Here is a 16,532-nt window from a genome sequence, read left to right as displayed (position 1 = left end):
GGAAAAGAGAGTGAAAATGTGTGTCTTTGGGCCTCGCTGGTGTCAGTAATAAGAACGGATGTTTAAGATGATGAGCAATGCTGTGCTAGCAATGGACACTGGAATTGTGTGTGTGCATGATACAAGTTTTCTAAAGTGAAAGCCCAACCAAGGCAGAGACATTTCTTGCTTGTATCTAAGGATGGTACTACTGCCTGAGGGTTCACAGAATATTTCCTGACACAGAGAGCGTTTGTCCTAGGCCCTCTGGAATAACCCCTATCCAGGGTAAAGAGAAGTGTTAATCAACCAGAACTCAGCATCCTGAGTCTTTTCTTGGCTTACTCCATAAAGTTCGTGCAACACAAACTCCAGGAAACACAAGAGAGATACTTTACAACAAATGTGCCCTTATGGTCAATGTCTACTTAGGGACTGCTTTTTTTTTGAGTGGAATGCTGTCTTCACAAGCTCCTTCTAATCCTTTTGGATTGGAAGTTGGTTTTATAACAAAATTCTAATTATGGTAATCAGTAGGCTCATATGAAGTAAATAGTTTAACCTGATCTTTAATGTTTGCTTATCTACTTCTATGTTCATAAAGTATAAAAGAAATATGAATTGAAAATGTGGAGCACATGCTATAAGGTTGGAATGTCCTTCAAAAAGGTAGTGGGCTGCCTAATGATCTCACAATGAGGCATTTACCTCACTGGTTTCACTCGCGTTTTGAACTCAGTTTTCCTGGGGGCTCTGAAACTTCAAGACCCCCCCAAAAATGATCACAATGAGAGGGAGAGCAATGGTGGCTGGGAGAAACGGGGGAGGTAATTACTCATTTGGGGATTTTGTAACTTTGTAAAATGAATCACCTTTCTCATACGTAAATAAAGGAATAAATGAATGAATGAAAAAATGAATAAAAACAGGTCTACGAAGAAGGTTGGGTGATACACCAGAAGCTAATTGGACATCTTACCTGGAGAAATATCACAAACCATATTACCTTGTCATCCTGACTGGTGCATTTTCTCCTTGAAGTGGTAACTAAATGGGAAACTATACTACAGCAGAAACTCTTTCAGCAACTTCTGCTTAACAGATCGTGCTTCTCTCTGTTCAACACACTAACACCATGCTTATTTTTCAGGTGTATTTTTATTATTATAATTGTGTAATTTAATTAAATATTATAAAATTAAATATAATGAAATATGAGTATAAATGGATAGTTTCTATGAAAAACTAAGTCTATTTAGAAATATTTGATAAAGGTAAGTTTGGGGATTTTTGGCTGTATTCTAAATTGGTGTAGATGAGGCAAATGTAAATAATAAGAAAAATCAATAATTAAATTAGCTGAATTAAACTGTTTCATAGGGGTTAATAAGTTCTTGCTCTACCTTAAAGAAACCGAAAGAGGAAAAATAGATGGTCCTTTATCTGTGTGCATTAACATAAGAACTTTGATGGCAAGTTCGTTAGTGGAACCAATGGCAAACATATTGATATGAGTGACAACATTTATATGTTTTAATAAATCAAAACAAAATATTTAAGGTATATATGAATGATTTGTATAAATACATGCTTTAACCTTTTCTTTCTTTTCTTTTTTTCATAAGTCAAAATCCAGTCTCAATCATGGAGGAGGATGTAGGACTTTTATTATATAGTTTTAAACGTTCATAGAGAGCCTATAATTAGGCATAGAAAGTACAATTAGATGACTTCAGATGCTGAAGAGTATCAGCTCTCATCTCTGTAAAAGGAATCCACATCCTTTCCCAGGTGGGGCTTGGGTGTAATTGGGCAAAGTAAACTTCAGTCTTCTCACTTTCCATTTTTCTCTCTTTTTAAGATACATTTTTTAGATAAACTAATTCCTAAAATTAAGGCTTACTGTAGCCTTAACTTTGCATTAAAGTAACTTTGCATTAAATGTGCTCTGATCCATCAAATTGGCTGACAGGTTTGCTCTCAAAAAATGATCCTTATTTCATTCATTTATTGAATACTTGGAGATATCTCAATGTGACAATTTTGTATATTGCATGGATATCAGTGCATGCGAGTTTTGTATTTGGCATCTCTCTTTCAAGTCCTCTTTTTTGTGTGTGTTAACGGCATAATCATTTAAATCTTAGAGAGCATTAGTATCTGACTTTTTACCCACTATCAGAATCCTGGAAAAATCAGAAACCTCATGTGATACTTGTATTCAATTAAAACAAAAAACAAAACAAAAAGAAAAAAAAAGAAAGAAAGAAAGAAAGAAAGAAAAGAAACCAAGCTATAAAACCAAAGCAATTCTCTTATTATCACCACCAGAACAGGCTCTTTCATGTCATGAAGATTTCTTATTACATTGAAACCCTTAGGTATTGTGGTTGAAACTTGGACTGGGAAATCAGAGCCCAGGTTCAAAGCCTACTCTTTTATTTAGTGTGTATGACATTGAATGAGTCATTCAATCTCCCTTCCTGTTGCTTTTCTAACCTATAAAACAGGAAAAATAATAAAATTTTCTAAGCTACTATTATACAAGTAATGCATGTAAAATTTGAGTGAATGCGGCTGGCACTTAGTAAACACAATAAATGTTACTATTATTGCCACTATTATTATTACTCTGGTTATTATTATTATATTACTACTACTTCTACACTATTACCAACCATGTGATCGTGGGCACACTTTTAACCCAGGGCAATGCTGCCCCATGCTCCCAGAAAACAGCAATGGTTAAGAAATCCTTCCACCCTTTTGTATTCTAAGAGAAGCTAATCAAAAAGACCACCCAGTTTTTGGATATTCCAGGATATAACCTATCACCACCTTTCTTAAATAATTCTAATAATACTGTCTTCACCCTTCCTCATGACTCCTGTGAGATTTGCAGATCTTAACTTGTCCACCTGCCTCTATAAAACCCAAGGTAGGTCCCTTTTCTTTTCTTTGAGATATTACTCATTAGTGAATGTTCTCCCGAATGCAATAGCCTGAATAAACTCATCTTAATTGTCTGGTGTGTTTCATCTCTCACACCTGTGAATAAATTTCCACATCTTTAAAAGAAAAACTATGCTACTACTAATATCCCCTTCCTGGGATTATTGTGCTTTAAATGTACTTAAAGTGGTTAGCAAGACCATTAATTCAATAATTGTTAGTCACCAGGAGTATTAGACATTTGCATACGTATTCATGCCTTACAAAATCATGTCAAAGCTTGCTTTTATTTAATAATTGCCACAATTGCTCTCAAGATATACATTATTTATTCCAATTTTTCAGATTAGAAAACTGAGAAAGATCTTGTGGCTTGCTGAAATTACCTACCGTATTAGTTTGTTAAGCAACTGGAATGCAGCATATCAGAAATGGAAAAGGGAATTTAATAAGTTACAAATTTACAGTGCTCGGTTATAAATATGTCTAAACTAAGGTATCCCAAGAAAGATACCTTGGCTCAAGGAAGGGTGATCTGGGAAGGCATGTGGCTGACACCTGTTGGTTTTTGCTCCTGATTAGTTGCTTCTAGTTTTCGATGCCAGTGGTTTCCTCTCTAAGCATCTGTGGGCCTTCACTTAGTTCCTCCAGGACCCAACTCTGACTTCTGGCTTGCTTAGCATCTCGTGGGAAGACACATGGCCAGGTCTGCTGGGCTCTGCCCATGTCTAAGCCTCTGCTTCTGCTGTCAGCTCTCCAAGCACCTCTAGACATCTGTGTCTCTGTCAGCTCTGAAGCAACTGTTCACCAAGTGTCTTCAAAATGTTTCCCCTTTTAAAGGACTCTAGTAAACTAATCAAGACCTTTCTTGAATGGGTAGAGTCATGTCTCCATCTAATTAAAAGGCCACACTCACAATTGGGTGTGTTGTATCTCTGTGGAGATAACCTAATCAAAAGTTTCCACCCTGCAATATTGAATCAGGATTAAAAGAAGTGGCCGCCCCCACAAGATTAGATTAGGAACAACGACATCACTTTTCTGGGGTACATAATAGATTCAAACTGGCACACTACCTAATCTGATGAGCACTAAAGAACAAGCAAAGCTGGAATTCGAACCCATAAAGCTTTCAACTGTACTGTAGCTTAAAGATAGAACTGAGCAGTCAAACCTAGCTGTAAGGAAAAGATAGATGCAAACATTGATTTTTCATCTTCCCCCTTCCCAGGCATTATAATATGTGTCCATCACCTTAGATGGGCATTACGTGACCGGGTTGCTCCACCTCTGGCAACAAGCTCATCTTAATGCAGCAAAACAACTGAGCAGGGGAGTCATCTTTTCTAGGTCCCTGTAAATAACTCTTCAAATCGCTACTATATCCAGCTGCCTGCAGCCTGTAAAAGCAACTGTTCCCGGTGCCCTCAGCCACTTGCATTGGCTTTAGAAATGTGTCTGGAGTCCAGAAGATTTAGTAACAAAAATAATTAGCTATCAGAAGGCATTTGAAAACTTCCTTTTTATAAAACCAATTCATTTGAAGTACTTATTTATAGGCATGTCTACGTGAGCATTCTTTTTTTTTACTATAATATCAATTTTAATCTATTGTTAATCTGATGAGCACTAAAAAACATACTCAATTCAGTAGAAATGTATTGATTACTTTTCTAACTGCCAGACTTTCTAGTAGGTGCTGCAGAGAATGGCATGATGATTTCAAACTGCAAACAACCTAGTGGAGGAAGTATAATTGGGTAAGTGCGCACATTTCTTCTTTCCTTCTTTTCTTCCTTTCCCCCTTCCTTCCTTCCTTCTTTCCTTCCTCTCATCGTCCCCATACCCCCTCTCCATCCCTCTTTCCCTTCCTTCCTTCCTTTCCCTATTTGTTTAATATCTACTGTATGGCAAACAATGAATATTGTTTGAATGAAATATGTCTTGGTGACTATAGCAGACATAGTCCTTTTTTCGTAGAGTTTATGGTCTGATGGAGAGGACACACAAAAAATACGTAAACAAAATTTAAGAATGTAATCTTAGATTATTATGAACAAGGAGAATATAGATTGCTGGAAGAATGGTGCTGTGTTTTACAGCAGATGCTGCTAAAACAGGAGCTGAAAGTCATACTATATATTCATTCACCTTTGTTAGATGGCCTCAGAATCCCTCTTCTGCTGAAGCATTGGCCCATCACAATGGTTTATTGATATGCTTTAATCGGCACTTTCTTTTACTCATTCTGTTTCTTCAAACAGAAACACTACTATCTTTCTCACCCCTTCCCAAGAGAAGGTTGTTTTTTCATCTGAACTTCCAAAGCATTCTATTTTGTGCAGATGTTGGTGGCAGGATGTTAGAACATTCCCTGGCAAAGAAACAAGTCTGTCCTTCTAACAAAAATAAACAAATAACCTAATGTGGAAGCAAGACAGTGTTGAAAATGGCTCGAGACGCTAGGGGATGACAATTTTTATTAGAAATCTAGCCTTCCTAGCAGGGTGGAGCTGTCATTATTACATGCTGAGATATAGTTAGAAAGTGGGTTCTTCTCTTTTGACCACTGTAGCTTTAGGGTCAGAAGAGTTTTTCTCTGGGTCACAGTGGCCCTTAGTGGCATATGAGCAATGTGAGACAGAAACAGGCAGAATCTACAAAAAATTCTCCTATAGGTTGGATCCTAAAGCCTTTCCAGCTGGATATTTTTCCTCTGCATAATAATAACAACCTCAGAAACCAAGCAAATACAGAAATGAATCCAGAACAGACTTTGTAAACAGTATGAAAAGGCCTACAAGAAATCAATCACTCCCCTCCACTAAGGAAAGAGTCACAGGTTCAGTGTTCTCTTCTCACAATGGTCATGACTAATGTGACCCGAGATTATATTAGGTTTTACTAGTTTTTAAGAAACATCTCTCACCTTCAATCACACAGGATAAGCAAAATGTGGAATTTGTCCACTACCAGTGCATTTTTCCGTGTTTTCATAAATACTCTTTCAAATATGCTTCAAAAAGAATTTTCATATGCAACATTGTAGCATAAATTGAAAATTCAAATTCAAATTTTTAAAAGACAAATGGGCTGAAGCTCACCAGACGATAGGATTCCCTCCCTTGGCTGTCCATTCTTGCTCTCTTTCTCTGTTACTATTCTCCCATCTTCCTTATTTTTCTCTCCCCTGTTCCTCCCATTTGATTGATGACATATTAGTTTGTTAAAGCTGTCGAAATGCAATATACCAGAAATGGAATGGCTTTTAAAAAGGGAATTTATTAAGTTGTAAGTTTATAATTCTATGGCTATAAAAAATGTATAAACTAAGGCATCCAGGAAAAGATACCATGATTCATGCAATGACTGATGCTGTTTGGAGTTTCTCTGTCAGCTGGGAAGGCACATGGTGATGTCTGCTAGCTTTTCTCTCTCTGCTTCTTCAAACAGCTTTAGGGGGGCATTTTCTTTTTGCATATACAAAGATCTCTGGCTGTGTGGGCTCTATTGGCTCTAAGGCTTTTTAAAAAATGGTTCCCTCTTAAAGAACTCCCATAAATGACCCCACCTGAAATGGGTGGAGATACATCTCCATGGAAACCACCTAATTAAAAGCTCCCACCCACAACTGGGTGGGTCATGTCTCCATGGAAACAACTTAATCAAAAGATCCCACCAAACGATATTGAATGAGGATTAAAGAACATGGCTTTTCTGGGGTCCACAACAGTTTCAAATGGGTATACCCTCCATTAGGACATGGAAGTTCCGAATCAAAAAGGATGATCATGTTGGTAAGAGGATATTGGTGAACCACCACTATGGGACCTGGTCTAAAATAATCAATCTGAGCCATATGAAACTGGGCTGATGTTTTAAGGAAAGGCAGGGCACAGTGAGCCTAGACTCTATATTTTACAAAATTAAAATAATGGATCTTATTTAAATAGTGGTGATATGACCATTGTAAAAAAAAGATCAAACAGTACCATAAATTATAAGACAGGCAAAACTCACTGGCAATGTCTTAGGACACCCACTGCTAACATTTTGTTCTTTGTTTCCAGAGTTTCCTCTGTGGTTGTATGTTTATGTGTAAATTATTTCTTTCAAAGGTCAAAAGAAACAAAGTTGCCAATATATTCAAAGCTGCAAGTATATTAAAAGAGAAACTGCTGGAGTAGGGAGATCTCAAACCAAAGAAGTAGTCAGAGTAAGAGCCTCTAAAAAACATCTGGTCACAGCTGCTTATAACAGCACTTAGAGGATTTCCAAGTGGTAAGCTATGATTGGTTAATATTTAAGTTTCTTATGACATAGGAGTGTCTCACACAACACGAACAGTTGTACATTGACTATAGTGTGATATGCTTATCCGTTTCTGACAGATCTCTATTGGACTGCAACAGGCTTATTACTAAATGTCTAAGTGTAGCTCAAACTGTAATTTTATCAGGTCTCAGAAGCTCCTCTCTCTGTGATCAATTGTTTTGTCTTTTGGAAACTTTCTGTCATTTCTCCAGAAGGCGGTCAATCCAGGCAACACACGATGCAGGCTGCCATTTCATTTTATTTAATGCTATAATTAAAAATGCTTTCTAAAAAATTTTCCATGCCAATAAATACAGATTTGCTTCATCATTTTTAAGTGACACCTAGAAGTCTTGTGTGTATATACAAAAAGCTATTTAAAAATCCCCCTGTTGACAGTCAGTTATATTTTACATACCTTTCATTTAAAAGCAAGGCTGTGCACATACTTACACATTTATTTGTGCTTTTGTCCTCGAATTTCTTTAGATTAGTTTCTATCAGTGGAATTGCTGGGTCAAAAGTTATTCAAATTCAAATTTTGATTCATATTGCCAGATGGCCATCCAGATAGGTTGAAATTTATGGTCCACAAAGAAGAACATGCTCTGTTTTAATCTGAGGCATTTGGGACAGCAGATGGAAGAAGAGAATATTTAAAATTAAAAATGGGAGGGAAGACTGTGAACCTTCCAAGTGCTCTTCTGACTCAGTGGTCCTTTTTCTGCACTTCCCAAAATATTTAAATTCAGTCTGTCTTCAGAACAAGCCTTATGGAGAATAAAATTCCACTACTAAAAAGAGTCCACTCTGTATCTCCTAAATCTCCACAGATTTAGTAATTTTCAAGAAGAGACCATCAAAAATAAGTAGGTAGTAGAGGGGCATAAGTGACTTTTAGGTGTTGATTGCATTTGTGTGTGTCAGGGGAGGGCTGGGGTGACTGGGTCAAAACTAAGATGACAAGAGGGGGAAATCTGGATGGGATTGTAAGGGTGGGAGACTAGGCAATTATGCCAATGGCCCCTTTGGATTTAATCCAATTATTGTGTGTGAAATTGCTCACATCCTTTCAAGCCACCTTTCATACAATCACTGTTTGAGTCAGTTCATACTATTTGTTATTTGTAAGAGAGTATGGAAATATCCACAATAGATTTAATGATTTTCTTTCAGAGACTGGTATTGGAGGGGCAAAGGTGAAATCTTTTACATTTTATGCTTTAAGAGTGCTTTTATAAGTATATTTAAATTTATTTTGAATTTTATGATTTATGACTGACTTGATGGAATTTTAGTTGGTGGAGTCTACCATAGGGATATCACTTATTGAAAAGATAAGGAATAAAAATAAATCACACAGGCAGGGAATGGGCATTTTTTTCCCCTCATATATTCCACACTCAGCAAATATATAATAAGTACTAGGAAAGGACAGATAGAATGATTCAAACCAGGGACACAAGGGAATGAGACAGATGTAGTTCTTGCATGATCTATTGAGGAAAATCAGATGCTGTTCAATTTATTGCATATGTCCTGAGGATTACAAAGGCCAATGACTATAGCTAACATTTACTATGTACCAGACAGTAAAATTTTAAGTGTTGAATGTATAATATTTTTCTCTAATTATCACAATCATCCCAAGATCTGGGTATTACCCACATTGTACAGGTGAGAGAAATAGGCAGTGAAATGTTAAGTAATTTGCCCAAGGTCACATGATACAGTTCATTGAATCTGAGATATTATGCATTCTAAGACATACCATGATTTTATGTACTACTGAAAAAATCCCCAATGTTGTTATTAACGATATAAGAGACCATGAATTGAAAGAATGATATCTGAGATATTAACATGTAAAATACACGCATCTTGTATTTGATGAAATATGATAGTTGGCAAATGTTTGGAGCTGTAATTTGAGCAACCTTCCAACTCACCCGCCATGCACATACTTATGAAATTATGTCATTAAATTATTAACTATTACTCAATATTGTATAAATGTTGCTTACTGCTGCAGGAGTACTTAAATAATATTATTTTAAGGAAGCATATACTGAAGGGTGAAGTTGGGAGTAAGGGAGGGATTAGTTAGGAAAATACTTTTTGCAGGAATTCACCATTGGCCTAAATCCCAAAGAACGAATAAAAATAAGTAAAAATGATAAATCAAACAAGTTCTCTTTATTGATAAGAGCATTGTACTTTAGAATAGACAAAAGAAACCCAGAAAGTAGAAGATGAGAAAAAGGGTGAGGAAAGTGGTATATGTACGAGAATGAGATGTTTCTGGGAAGGCTAAGGGGGTCTCTTCTGGGAGATGAACCTGGAGAGGAAATTTCTGGGCAGGGCCTGCAAAGCTTGGTAGAAAAAGATAAGGAATTTAGTCATATCCTGAGATAATGGTGTTTAAAAAATGCTTAAAAACTTGGGAATAGCATAATCATACTTGCATTTGAACAGATCAATGAGTTCCATTAAAGTGGTGTTGGATAAGGAACAGAGAGGGCGTGGACTATAGATGAGCAGTGAAGAGGCTATTTTGACTTAGAACTGTGTTATTCAACAAATGACTCAGTGATGCCATATAGTACAGAGCAGGAGGAGTAAGGTTGACTCAAATAAATGAAGGCAAATAAGGAGGACTCTAAAACCAAAGCAAAGGAGTTTAGATATTGGCTCTTCACTCCACAACCGCAAGTGTCATCTTCAAACCATGAGGGGAAAGTCAGGAAAACTGAAGATACCTTAGATTAGATAACTTTGAGGTCCCAAACTGATGTCCATAACTGCTCATCTTTAAATGTCTTCCCTATTGGTGAAGCCACTAAGCCGTGTTGCTGTTGCATACAGCTGAACTAGAGGAACAATTCGTATAATTAGGCTTGCAGAACTGGATGGACCCTTTATTGAGAGAAGGAACACTGAAAATCTTATCATACTGGAGGTTGAGGAAAGATTTTGGACATAAGGTCTTTGAAGTGCCCTCGAGGTTCAACATCAAGAAAGCAATTGTAGCCCATGCAAAAACAAACAAACAAAAATTTGTGCTTGCACAAACCATCCACTCAGTAAACTACCCATGTTTCTCAACTCTGCTTCTGTGTGCTGTGTAGCCTTCTGAATAAAGAAGGTGTGAGCAGGCAGGAGGATTCAGGTAGACTCCAAAGAACTTTCTTATACATCCACTGGCAGGTTGTACCCTGGCTGTCTCCCAGGCAAATGATGACCCAGTACCTCCTGGTTCCCTGTTCAGACAGCTTATCAGTGAGAAAGAAGACATGTCTCTGCATTCATTATTCAAACTTGGTTGACTCTCTAATATGACTAAGTAACACAGGAACCTATCATTTCTAAATAAATACTACTGCATTATTTCTCTTAAAAAAAAAAAAAAGAAAGAAAGTAAACAATTGTATATGTGAAACTGAACCTCAGAAGAGTTCCTGGGCAGACATATATTTGAAGCATGTTTATACACGAGGTTGCCTAATGAGAAAAACACAAAATGTTCAGGGGTCTTCACTCAGAATGGTCAAATATAAGAGGTCAAGCATGCAAAAAAGACACAGAAGATGCAGCTAGAGTGGTGGAAGCCAGCACAGAAGCGTGTTGTGTCATGGAGCCATAGGAAGAAACTTTTTAAGGAGCAAGGTCAGTTGCTTTCCAAACATCTAAGAAGTCAAGTTAGATGACATTTGAGATCATTCGTTTTTTGAATCATAGAGGAATCTAGCAACTGTCAAAAATGTGCCTGTGCAATACTTATGCTCTCTTTTCCTACTACAACCCTCTTTCATTTGGGTAGATGTTATCATATTCCCTTTGCAGATAGGCATGGCAATGTGACCCAATCCTGGTCCTGAGCCTCTGTGTTTGGGTGGAATTTTCAAGGGCCATACTCAGCTTTTGCCCTTTGTTCTTCCTTGTTCCTGCCTAGAAGGTATATGCATACTAAAACAGTCATCTTGTAACCATGAGATGATTATGAAAGTGAAAGTGTTGTGCTACAAATGGCTTAACAGCAAGATGGAGGTAGCCTGAGTCCTTGATGACATCTTGAAGCCACCACATCCAACTTAGACTTCTTGTCCCATAAAAATAAACCCATAAATAAACGATCTTTTGTTTGAGCCACAATTTACTCTGGCTTTCTGCTCTTCTGAGCCCTACACCATACTAAGTAATACAGTAACCTTAGCGAAAACTGTTTCAGTAGTGAAACAGGCAGAAGCTGAACAGTGATTGATTTGCAGGTGAGACAATAGAGATTATATGTTAATGGGAAGGACAGGCAAAGTGAAATTGCTGGGGGAATGAGGCCACGTGAGCACAGGGAGTGTATCTATGTATTTTATGAGAGACTTGAAAATTTTTAAATGAAGATGGAAAGGATCCAGGAGTGATACAAAGATTGAATTCACAGGCAAAGAATTGATAGTTCTACTCTATGATCCCTGAAAAAGTGAGATGAAATGGAATCCAAAACACAGAGCAAAAGGTAAATCTTAAAATTAAGTAGAACAGTACTTCTGTGAAATAAGAAAGAAGAAAGAGCGAGCGGGTGCAATGCTTACAACAGTTTTTGTTAATACACAATAAAATTATGAATATCCTTCATGATGAACCAATAGAGAAGGACTGTTGTCTTAGTTGGCCAGGGCTGCTATAAAACAAATACCACAAACTGATTGGCTTAAACATTAATACTTTAATATCTCACAGTTTTGGAGATCAGATGGCTAAAATCGGAGGGTTGACAGGGCCAACTTTCTCTGAAGTTGGTAGTGTACTGGTAGTGGCTTGCCTAAAGTCCACCAGGATTGGGTCACATTGCCATACCTAGCTGCGAAGGGAATATAATAACATCTACCCAAATGAAAGAGGGTTGTGGTAGGAAAAGAGAGCATAAATATTGCACAGGCACATTTTTGACAGTTGCTAGAATCCTCTATGATTCAAAAGTCCATAACTCTACCTCTGCCTCCATCACATGACCATCTCTCTCCCCATCTGACTGCTATTACTGTGTCCATATTTCCTCTGCTTATGAGAATGTCAATCATGATGAATCATGACTTCCTGATTTAGCCCTCATTTTAACTAACAACATCTTCAAAGGTTCTATTTACAAATGAGTTCACATCCACAGGACCAGGGATTAGGGCATGATTCAATCCCCAACAATCTAATATAAAGCATAGGTCAGAGATAGTACAGGTTCAGCTCCAGAACATTGAAATTAAGTAAGCCACATGAATTTTTCAGATTTTTGGTGCATACAAAAGTTATGCTTATACTATATTGAAGTCAATTAAGTGTGAAATAGCATTGTGTTTAAAAAATTCACACAATTTAATTAAAAAAATACTTAATTGTTAAAAAATGTGAACCATCTTTGGAGCCCTCAACAAGGTGTGATCTTTTTGCTGATGGAGCATCTTGCCTCGGTGTTGATGGCTACTGACTGATCAGGGTGCTGATGGTTGGGATATATGAGGCAACATCTTAAAATTTAAAAAAATGCAATTTTCCACATTGATAGCATTTTACCCTCAGCAAGAACTTGGCCTAATTTCAATACTGCTGTAGTTCAGAGAATAGGGAGGCTCAGGGAGAGGGAGAAATACAGGGAATAGCTGGTCAGTGGGCCAGTCTCAACACACATAACATTTTTCGATTGAGTTCACCGTCTTATATGGGCATGGTTTGGGGCACCCCAAACCAATTACAATAGTAATATCAAGATCACTGATCTCAGATCACCATAACAGATATAATAACAATAATAAATTTGAAATATGAAAATAACCAGGATGTGATAAAGAAACACAAAATGAGCACATGGTTTTAGAAAAATGGTGCTGATAGACTTGCTTGATGCACAGTTGCCACCAAACTTAATTTGTAAAAACTGTAATATCTGCAAAGCACAGTAAAGGAAAGTGTAATGAAATAAGGTATCCTGTATATACATATATATGAAGAGATTTATTATAAAGAATTGCCTTTTGTAACCATGGGGGCTGGCAAGCCTAAACTCTGTAGGGCAAACTACAAGTTGGAATCTCAGATAAAGGCAATGCTGAAATCTTTAGTCCCAATTGCCCAGGGAAATCTGGCAGGATAGAAGTTTTGACAAGAGCCAATGTTGAAGTTGAGGCAGAAATTGTTCTTCAGACCTCTGAAATCTTGTTTTGGCTTTTAAGAAATCCACCTGATTGAATGAGGAGATTACTCACATTGCTGAGGGCAATGCCCTTTGTTGATTGTAGATGCAATCAATTAAATGTAAATGCAATCAATTGATTATAGACGCAAATCCATTTACACAATACCTTCATAGTAGCAACTAGGCCAAAGTTTGACCAAACAACTTGGATGCTATAACTTAGCTGAATTGACACATGAATTTAACCATCACAGATGACCAATGGCATTTTGCATAAGGGGAGGAATCTGGAGATTTGGAAGTCAACTGAGAGCCCTGGCATTACTGATTAAGACCTGAAACCACAGGGATATGATAAAATAGAAAGGAAGAAGAATGGAACTTTAAAGACATTTTGAATTCTTGATCTAGTCTTTTCAAATCTCATTCATTTCTCCCAAGAGTCAGTCATATTGAAATATTCGCTATTGTCTACTTCCTCTCTAACTCCTAAGACACAGTCCCATGCCCAGTTTTGTAGGTTCTGAGTCCCTCAAGCCTCAGCTCAAATGCTATGTGACTTCTCTGTTTCTGCCACTTGGAATTAAACATGTTTTTTACTGAGGTATTTAACCTCCTTTGAGTTCCTTTACTTATCAGGAAGAATCTGTTTTATGAGATCTCTCTTATGTCCTTATCATTTCTTCTATTGAATTATAATGATTTATAGTCCAGTTTCATCTCCTCCATGAAATTTCAAAACCATTATTTTCAAGTCATCTTTTTCCCCCATCTTTATGGCCCTTGATCACAGCACAATGTGGTATTGCTAGATTACCACTTATCACATATGCATTTCAAAGGACAAGTTGAGTACCTGCTTTGGATATGAAAGGGAAAAGGAGCAAGATGATCTTAAGTTTTGAAGTTGGTCATTACTGATAAGAGCAGGAAAGTTACAAAGAACAGATAATTATTTTCTTCTTGGCTTTGTTGAGTGAAGGGAGATTTTGACCTGGGGTTGGGACCTGGATTTCAGTCACTGCATTGGATAGTTGACTGCACGCTGTGGAGACCAGAAACCAGGTAGATATCAGATAACTCTCCTTTAGATCTAGGCGAAGCCAGGCAAATGCCACAACCTCTCCAAGTTTGATCTCCACAGGCCACAAGGATTATACTAAAAACTCACAGGGTAATTATGAAGAGGGAATGAGATGACTCCTGCAAAAACACTCTTAAAAAGGTTTATCTGGGAGACTTCCAGGAAGATGGCTGACTAGAGTGGCTCGAGATTAGCCTTGCTCCATGGAAAGTTTGGAGAGGGGACAGAAGGGCGACTGAGGCAGTGATTCCAAGTGCAGCTGACCTGGGAGACCCTTTTGCAGCACATGTGACAGCCCTGGTTGCATAGGCCAAGGAACTGAGAGGCAGAAGGCTGGAGCCTGGTGCAGAGGTGAGGAGCCCTTGGGAGTGCACAGATTAGGGTGCAGGACTAGGAAGTAAATCAATCAAGCTGCGTTCCTTGGGCATGCTACCCTCATCAGAGCAGCCCTGTGACTGACGACTCACCCCCCACCCCCCACAGCTGAACCCCGTCACCCGCTCCCATTCCCCATGCTCCAGGTGCCCCCACCCCACTAACCTCCAGAGCACCTGCCTCACACCCCCACCCTCATGCAGCCCAACCGACCTCTTCTGCATCCCTTCCAAACACTACCTCCCTCTCCCTGTTTCCTGCAGGCTGTTACCAATGCATAAAGGCTGCAGACACAAACCTCCATAACTAGGCTACCCCCACCCCCTGACCATAGTGTCACACAGCCTCACCCTACCCTCCCTGCGCTCAGCACATCTCTTTATGGCACCCTGGCTCCACACATGCGCACGGCCTCCAATCATATCATTCAGCCCTGGGGACCAAATTTTACAGCAGTCCTAGAACCACACATGCGCACAGTCCTCAGCCTCACTTCCCAGCTCTGAGAAAGTGCCGACGGGTCACATCTGCCCCCAGTCCACAAAGGGGTAATGCTGACCAGCTGCCAAAGCTCTATGTATGCACACAAAGGGCCCTGTGCCTTAGACCAGCACACACCAGATTTATGCGCCCCAAACCCTTGCACAGCTACAACCTCCCTGGCCACTGGGTGCCCACATTCACAAGCATCAATGTAACATCCCCAACCTGCGCCCATACCTGCCCTGAAACAAATCACCATACTCAGTGCTCCACCCCGTGCCCTGCCTCCTGCTGTACAAACATCCCGCAAACACAAGGCCTTAGACTACTGAAAGAAATCAACTCCCAAAGTAAATAAATCAAGATATTTACATGAGATGAAGACATCAGAAGATCACTGAGTATATCACAATGCAGACAGATATAGCCCTGCCTAATGACCAAACTAAAACACCAGAGGAGACCCAGACATTGGAACAACTAATCAAAGATGTTCGTACAGGTCAAGATGGTGGCTTAACAACGTGCGCGTTTTAGTTTGTCCTCCAGAACAACTACGAAATAACCAGAAACAGTACAGAACAGCTCCTGGGGCCATGTCAGTGACCAGACACACAGTGTACCCCAGTCTGGACCAGCTGGACTGGCTGCGAGCATCCCCCCGAACTGTGAGTTCCCAAAGCTGCGGCAGCCAGCGCCCCTCCCCCACAGGCCACTTCCCAGAGGGGAAAGGAAAGGACTTTACCAGCAGCAGGCACAATCAAACGCCAATTGTGGAACTAATTAACAAGTTCTGACTACTAAAAATAGGCCCCCAGCTTAGGTGAACCTGATCAAAGCGGAGGTTGCTCATTTTTGCCCCCCCTCTCCGCACCAAGGGGCCAGGACTGACAGAAAAAGGAGGACAAAAAAAAGAAGGAAACAGGTTTTTGTGGTTGTGTATCTACAAAGGCTTGACTGCCTCTGGATACAGCATCAGGACTTTTCAGGCTGCAACTACCCCAGGCATAGGCAGAAGTGAGCTCTTTTGGGGGTTTGTCTGGAACCTGTGCCTTCCCCAGGGGAGGGGTGAAGCCCCAACTCAGGTGGAATCCCTCCATCAAGGAATTCAGACACCAGGGCTTAGTAATTTGAAGCCATTAAAACCAGCCTACAACCTCT

General features: G+C 39.0%; 1 long non-coding RNA gene across 1 annotated transcript in view; it reads left to right on the top strand.

The window, feature by feature from the left end:
- The first annotated feature begins 712 nt into the window (after positions 1-712).
- LOC143679552 (uncharacterized) overlaps positions 713-16,532 on the top strand; it is a 65,306-nt gene continuing 49,486 nt past the window's right edge. The window contains exons 1-3 of the long non-coding RNA XR_013173831.1: positions 713-806; positions 4,625-4,691; positions 7,050-7,212. This is a non-coding gene — a long non-coding RNA (uncharacterized LOC143679552). The remainder of the gene's footprint in view (positions 807-4,624; positions 4,692-7,049; positions 7,213-16,532) is intronic.

Source organism: Tamandua tetradactyla, chromosome 4, assembly GCF_023851605.1.
Source record: "Tamandua tetradactyla isolate mTamTet1 chromosome 4, mTamTet1.pri, whole genome shotgun sequence".
NCBI lineage: Eukaryota > Metazoa > Chordata > Mammalia > Pilosa > Myrmecophagidae > Tamandua > Tamandua tetradactyla.
This window is presented reverse-complemented; position numbering and strand designations above follow the sequence as displayed.